Genomic DNA, 8,018 nt, shown 5'->3' on the forward strand with positions numbered 1-8,018 from the left:
ATCAGTACCACCATCACTATCATCATTACCATCATCACCATCACGACAACCATCATCACCATCACGATAACCATCATCATCACCATCATTGTTAACATCACCATCATGACAACCATCATCATCACCATCACCTCCCCCATCATTTTCACCATCACTGCCAACATCATCAACACCATTAAAACAGCCATCATAACCACTACCATCACCATCACCACACACACCCTGACCCACCGCCCAGCCACCGCCAGAGCACCAATAGCAAGATCAGTTTTGAATTTCCCGCCACACATTATTGACGGAAAACCTCATTAACGGGAACCGCATGAAAGTTCTTACGAGCGCTGTGTTTGTATGTTTGCTTGTTGGTTTTAGGTTCGGTTTGTTTGCTCCTGCCAGCGCCCTCATAACTCCCGCTTTGCGTGACCTGCCGAAATTGCATTGTTTTTTTGCCACCTCACGTTCATTCCCTTTCAAGTTTCATTAGTACGGCGTCCTCGGGGGGGAGGGGGAGTGGGGGGGAGAGAAACCGCCGCTGGCCGCTGGTTCCTCGGCCTTTCCCGGGGGCGGAGTTCGATTCGGTTTTGTTTCGCTGTCTTGCGTTTCTTCGTGGGCGGTGTGTGAGGCTTGAGTTGGGTGGGTGGGGTGGCGGGTGAGGGAGGGAGGGAGGGAGGGAGGCAGAAGGAGAGGAAGAGGGAAAGGGATAAAGAGAGAGGGAGAGGAAAAGGGATAAAGAGAGAGAGAAGAAGAAGAAGAGGGAGAGGAAGGGAGGTAGAGGGAAAGGGATGCTTTTGGTGTTGAGAGAGAGAGAATGAATGGATGGATTAGTGGTAGAGATAGGGAGGCAGAGGGAGATGGAGAGGGAAAGATAGAGATAGAGAGAGGGGTAGGGTAGAGGGAGAGAAGAACACATTTCGTTACGCGTTAACGAGCAGCGATTTTTATGTTACCAATTTACTACTACGCCCACGTCTCCATTTTTTATTAATAGTTGGTTGAAAAACGAAGACTGCTTTATCAGTCTTAAAGTGAGTACCACTCCGAGCAGCGCCGATCTGTGCTTAAGAGATGAAGAAGAGTAGAGTGTGGATACTTGTTCTGCCTCCAACAAAGTTACACAGACTTGATGAGCCTAAAAAATGGCTGTATTAAATTGCTGAACACATTCCATGAAAAAGTGTAGGCCGATAAACATGCCATTTATGCTTTGTACACCCGCTACGCGACATGTGTAGGAGCCTGCATGTAGAACCAAGCCGACCCTAGCATAAATGAATATCTTGACTTAGATTGCTTTCTATATGTCAAATTCACAGCTGCGGAAGAGCACATGCCGGCATCACCACCTCCGCGATGGTGTCGGTAGCTGAATAAACACGCCATTCAAGGTATTCATCTGTTTTGTACACCCGCGAGTGGTCGTGTTTGTGCATTTGTGTATGAGTGTTTGTGTGTGTGTGTGCGTTGTGTATGGACAAATCGTTTCTGTGATGATGTGAACCACTAATCCAGACACACATCAGTATCACAATACACACAATTAGAAATTGACAAAGACAACTGCAATACATTTTACAGCCATGTGAAGACACCCCACTGCAGAAACGTACACAAAACAGCTGATAAACACACTAACATGCTAAAACACCAGTCTAGTAAGAAATACACTAATGGTCCGTGTCGCAGCATCACGGACTATTCCACTATTTATGGAGAAACTTTCATTACCTCGTTGGCAGTTTGGTAAATACTACTGTCCAATCTTCCTAGTTAATTAGATGATTAATACCCCATTAAGTAAAGCGCTTGTGAGCCTATAATCCAACAGCTGATTTAAAGCAGCACAGGGGGTAGAAGTCTTTTATGCGAGCCGTGAGCGCAAACAGAATATATATCTATATTAATATAGAAAGGGGCAAGAGAAACCCAGACCTATGGAGGGGGAGAGAGAGAGAGAGAGAGAGAGAGAGAGAGAGAGAGAGAGAGAGAGAGAGAGAGAGAGAGAGAGAGAGAGAGAGAGAGAGAGAGAGAGAGAGAGACACGAAACGACACAGTTGTTAGATAGAACAAGCCGATCGTGAGACAAACAAAGGAAACAACAGGAACAAATATTTGTCAAGAGAAAACACGGAATAACAAGAAAGCGAAGAAGACGGGAGAAAGTAAATGCCGCTAAAAATCTGGGAATTAAGACGAGAGAGACTAAAATGAAGAAGGAAAGCAGCTGATTGGCAACAAAGGTCCGACATTTTCGACTCCACCTCCGGAAAATAAAAATTGAAAATGGAACGTAAATTTAAGGTTAGGAGACAAACTACCGGGGAATGAAAATTGGATTAAAAGGAGCAATTTCAGATGACGTTGGAAAACTCCGGAGTAAATTACGATCAGTTATGTAGATTTAGGGGCAAAGTGATATTAAGTCCAATGGGATTAGGGAAAGGGGGAGTGCCCAGGTTAGACATTTGTATTAAGGATCTAAATGCATATTAGAGGTTTAAATACAGATATAAATCATGTTGAGATAATATCAACTATGATTTCATAGATCATCTTTTAATGATATTACATAATCAAAATAACAAAGGCAAATATCACCCGCGAAGATATTCTAAAAAATATAATAATAAATATTCTGAAATATAATTGGCATCATACCAATACGATTCAGCAAAAAACGGAAATATATTACATTATGAAATTTAAGAAACACAAATACCGACATGTACTAAAAGATAACACCACTGGAAAAAAAATATTATAAAAAAACAAAGATGATAAGGATAAGTAATAATAATAATATTATGAAAAAGAATAAAAGAAAAAAATATGAAAAAAACAAAAATATTATGAAAAAAAATATGAAGAAAAAAAATAAAGATAATAAGAATAAGTCGAAAGGTTAGATGTCAAACCCGTAAGCAAATCACATGAAATATCAACCAAGTTATTAAAGCTGTAATCCATTTCGAAATTAATATATAGCGTAATTATTGATCGTAAAAATATGATATGAGGTTATCAGACGTGAATCTTACCCGGGAGTGATATTTGTTTCCGGAAATGCAGCGGAAACCAGAATCTAATATGAAAGTTCATATCGTATGCATTTACATATGAAGTATGAAATCAAGAAAACATAACATTTTGCACAAGTAATGATGATTTGCATGCAACATGATATACTTGAATTAGGTCGGAGATGGAAACATGCATGCATCAACACCGGTGCACATTTATGATTGTGCACACAGACATATGCACATACATACATTTATGTTAATAGCATTGCCAGTAGTAGTAGGAATGTTGTTATCATTATTGTTTTTTTTATGATTGTTATTGTCATTGTTATTGTTATCACAATTACTGTTATCGCTATGATTCCTATCATCATTATCACCATTGCTACTTTTGTTATTTGCTATTACTATTATCATTATCCTCCTCATCGTCAATGTCATTGTTATCGTCATCACCATCACCATCACCACATCATCATCATCATCGACATCGTCATCGTCATCATCATCATCATCATCATCATCATCATTGCATAATCATTATGCTTATTATCAACATCATATTTCTGTTATTATCAATATCATCAATGCTTAATCATAAGAAAAACAAACAAGCTAACTATCATTATCATCATTTTTAGCATTATTACTAATACTATAATCATCATCGTTATCATAGTTAATCACATTATCACCCACACTATTAGCACCAGTACCATTAAATCATTATCTTCCTCCTTATCATCATCATCATCATCATTATCTTTCCCTCTGCCATTACTACCATCCTCATCACCATCACCATCCACTATCTTCACATCATTATTCCCACAATCACAACCATCATCATCTTCATCACCATCACCACAATCACCATTCAATCTTTCCTTTCTCTCCTCGTCTCTTCCTTGTCATTAGCTCACCGCCAAGGAAATGACGGAAACGCACCAAATCTTGCATGTTGATTTCCTTTCATGTGTTCTTCTCTTGCAGAGGGGGAAGAGAGGGGAAGGGAAGATACGAAGGGGAAGAGAAGGGAAGGCAAAGCAGAGTGAAAGATCTAATGAAGGGATGAAAAGAGGTAGAAGTTAAGCCCGAAATCAAGGGGAAGGATAACTAAGCAATATATCCTGCAGTTAAATGCTTGGGTAGTTGTGTGTGGGTATCTGGATTTGTATGGCGTATATATGTGAGTGTGTGTTTACAGTATGAATACATATACATATGTTTTTTTATGCATATATTTATAGACAGGCAATACTTATGTGTGTGTGTGTGTGTGTGTGTGTGTGTGTGTGTGTGTGTGTGTGTGTGTGTGTGTGTGTGTGTGTGTGTGTGTGTGTGTGTGTGTATATATATATATATATATATATATATATATATATATATATATATATATATATATATGTACGTTAGATATGCACCGTTCCTCCAAAGCCGAAAGGATCTGACGAGAATGAAATTCGAGGAAAATGAACGCCAATTCGCTCGAAGGAGGAAACCACGCTTGTCTTCCTCCTGCTTTGACTCTGGCCAGCCTTAGTGATTAATCTTTCTCAAAAGCTATATTAGTCTGATATTTTTTGTTAGTTTGTCTGTTTTTACTTTTCGAAGTACCCGGGTGTGTTTTGGAAAAGGGTTGTTGAATTTGAGAACGTGTTTTGTATTCCCGTTGTAAGCCTGCATCATGGTTTAAGGACGTAAGACATGGTAGGAAAACAAGTGAGCGAAATAAGTTTATGCCTTATAACACGTGCCTGAGAATTAAGAGATTGATTGACAGGATACATATTCATTAATATTTTCATTAAAATTTTCATTAATATCCCCTAAAAAATTATGTTCAGTCTTCACTCAGTCCATACAAATAATATGTGGTTCATACACTTTCATGTCAATTTTTTTGAATAAATTATCCACATTCATTAATAGTATATTAATAGTTTTGTACACTATTCACATTTGCATTACATTTTTCAACCTATCATGACATTGTGCCCTTCCAGACTCTTGAAATACTTCAAATTTGGGAAAAATCATTGATCTTTCTCTTGATTTACCAATTCTTATCAAATGTTCATCTCCATCTATTAAATTCATGCCATTTTCTCAATATTATGAATTAGTTATATTATTCTTCGTTAATTGTGATTGTCTTGATATATCAGTTACCTCGTAGTCTATTCATATAAATCCTCTTCTGAGGGCTAACTGATTTCAAGTTTACTCTTACAGTCTGTTACTTTATTTTCTTAATTTTCTTGTACTTATAGATATTCTTATTAAGCCACACATACATATCTGTATGTATACATGTGTATGTATGTATTGCTGTGTATATGTATATATGTGTATATATATATATATATATATATATATATATATATATATATATATATATATACATATATATATATTATATATATGTATATATATATATATTATATATATATATATATATATATATATATATATATACATATATATATACATATATATATATATATATATATATATATATATATATATATAATTTAATGTAAAAATGAAATACAATAGCCATTTAGATTAGCCTGGTTAAACACACTCTTTTCATACTTCCTTTCAACTCACCAAAATGAATATCTATAATCATTGTCTCCTGACTATATCATAACCTTAGTTACAAAAGGAGATTTATTTAAAAAAAAAAAAAATTAAACCTTATATGTATTAAAGCCTATTTTGTTCCTTTGATCCCAAAATAGGAAACGGTTCATTTAACTGATTTGGATATTACAAGTCAGTTCTAGGTAAATTTCATACCAAAGTATATAGATTATCCTTTTGAAAAGCGAATATATTTGCAATTAATATCACGCTATCGTTTTTGGTCAATACTTTATTCAAAGAACGATTATTTGTATTAATGATATGCCAATGGTTGCGTCGATCAAATTTAAATAATTTCTTATTCAAATTCCCAAGATAGTACAATTATCTACATTAAATATATGCACATTACGGATTTCTACCTACAATATTACTTCCATTTCTTCACAGAAAATCATTGCAAAAAGTAATTTCCATATCAACAAATGACTTGATTTAGTGCATACTACGGATGATGTTAAGTGACATCAGGAAGCAAAAAGTGTTTTTTATGGGCCGATTAATCCTTATGTGATCACTGACAACAGTTGAAAACCTATATGTATGAACATTGATATAGCGCACTGAACGAAACCGTACGAGAGAAAATGATCTAAAATAAATGTTTTTGAATATATGACGATCATATTCTGCACTGAAAATAGAACTGAACGTCGATTTATAGTTGACAATTTTGTAAGATTTTGTAAGAGAGGGAGGGCATTATTGTAGACGATAATCAGTGAATTTCAAAAGTTCCGCTGTGATTATGTAATAAATTATCTATACATATGTTTATTAACTAACACTTTCTTGATATATTTCAAGTATGGCTATGGAAGAAAGTGGAGTATTTATTATCATTTCTATTCTCAATATATGAAATGTGCAAATAATTATGATGTCAATAATGACAAATTAATAAGTAAGCAGAAACTCCATAAGTATCCAACGCTTTTAAATAACAATTGTCATCAACGAGCACTTTAGCACTCGGGGAACAACATGAATCGTCGTTCACAGCCGCCTTAATACCACGGTGGTCATTGGAACACAGCGCAGCGCGACGTCTTCCCGTCTACGGTGTAAAGTATACTTTGGATGCGATGGCCCGCTTCAGGTGCATCGATTTCTCGCCGTCTACCGAGGACGGAAGGGCGTTGGGCTTTCAAATAGTCAAAGAAGAGCTTACACACGCGTCGGCCACATCTGATCGTGCTTGCTGACCACGGCAGACAACGAACAATCAATTCATCTCAAAGAGGCCTATAAAAAATATATAAAAAAATATATAAAAAAATGTTTGTGATCAAAGTCGTCCGCCGTTTGAAAACCCGATGCATCTGAAACAGGCCTAAGAATCCAGTACATCATCCCTGTAACATCTAGAATTGAATAAATGAATGATTGTAATGAAATGGATAAATCAATAGAAAAAAAAATAGATAAATAGGTAATATGAGATATGAGGTGAAACAATAAGAATCCGGTTGGTCCTCATCTACATATTCAGGATTCTGGCGCTGTGAATGCGATCCCGAACGAATAATTCTAAAGATTCCGACCTCTTTAGTCACAAAAGATTTAACACTTTTATCTCCCTCTCTTTTTCCTGCATATAATTTAGACCTTCGCGAATCTTGGAGGAATATTTTCGCTTCGATGACTCTCTTTGGAAGGACCTCAAAAAAAAAAAAAAAAAAAAAAAAAAAAAGTCTCGGGTATTTCTCAGATATTTTCACCGATCGATAATTACGTTTTGTTGGATGTTATTTTGTGGTTTTCGATTGTGTGTCTTCGAATCATTCTTATTATTCTTTTGCATATTCTACATCGCCTTCCTTCTTATTCTTCGTTTCCTACTTCATTCGCTTTCCTTCTTCTCTTCTTCCACCCTCTTCCTACTTCTTTTTCATTTTTTATTCTTCTCTTCCTCGTCCTACTCCTCCTCATTCTTCTTCCCCCATCACCATCATCATCTTCACTCCGCCTCATTCTCATCCTCCCCCTCTTCTTCTTCCTCTTCCTCCTCCTCATCCTCTCCCTCCTCCTCTTCTCTTCTCCTTCCTTTTCCCTTTTACTATCTCTCACCTCGATTCACGAGACCGGCTTCTGCCATCACCCGCAACCAACGAGTTTTATCCGAGACAAACCCCAGGTTGAATAGCAAAGTAACGAACGTACATTGTCGCGGCCCTCTCTCTCTCTCTCTCTCTCTCTCTCTCTCTCTCTCTCTCTCTCTCTCTCTCTCTCTCTCTCTCTCTCTCTCTCTCTCTCTTCTCTCTCTCTCTCTCTCTCTCTTTCTCTCTTCTCATTTCTTCTCTCTCTCTCCCTCTCTCTCTCTCTCTCTCTCTCTCTCTCTTCTCT

This window comes from Penaeus japonicus, unplaced genomic scaffold, assembly GCF_977035675.1.
Source record: "Penaeus japonicus unplaced genomic scaffold, GWHDUDI00000001_assembly GWHDUDI00000011, whole genome shotgun sequence".
Lineage (NCBI taxonomy): Eukaryota > Metazoa > Arthropoda > Malacostraca > Decapoda > Penaeidae > Penaeus > Penaeus japonicus.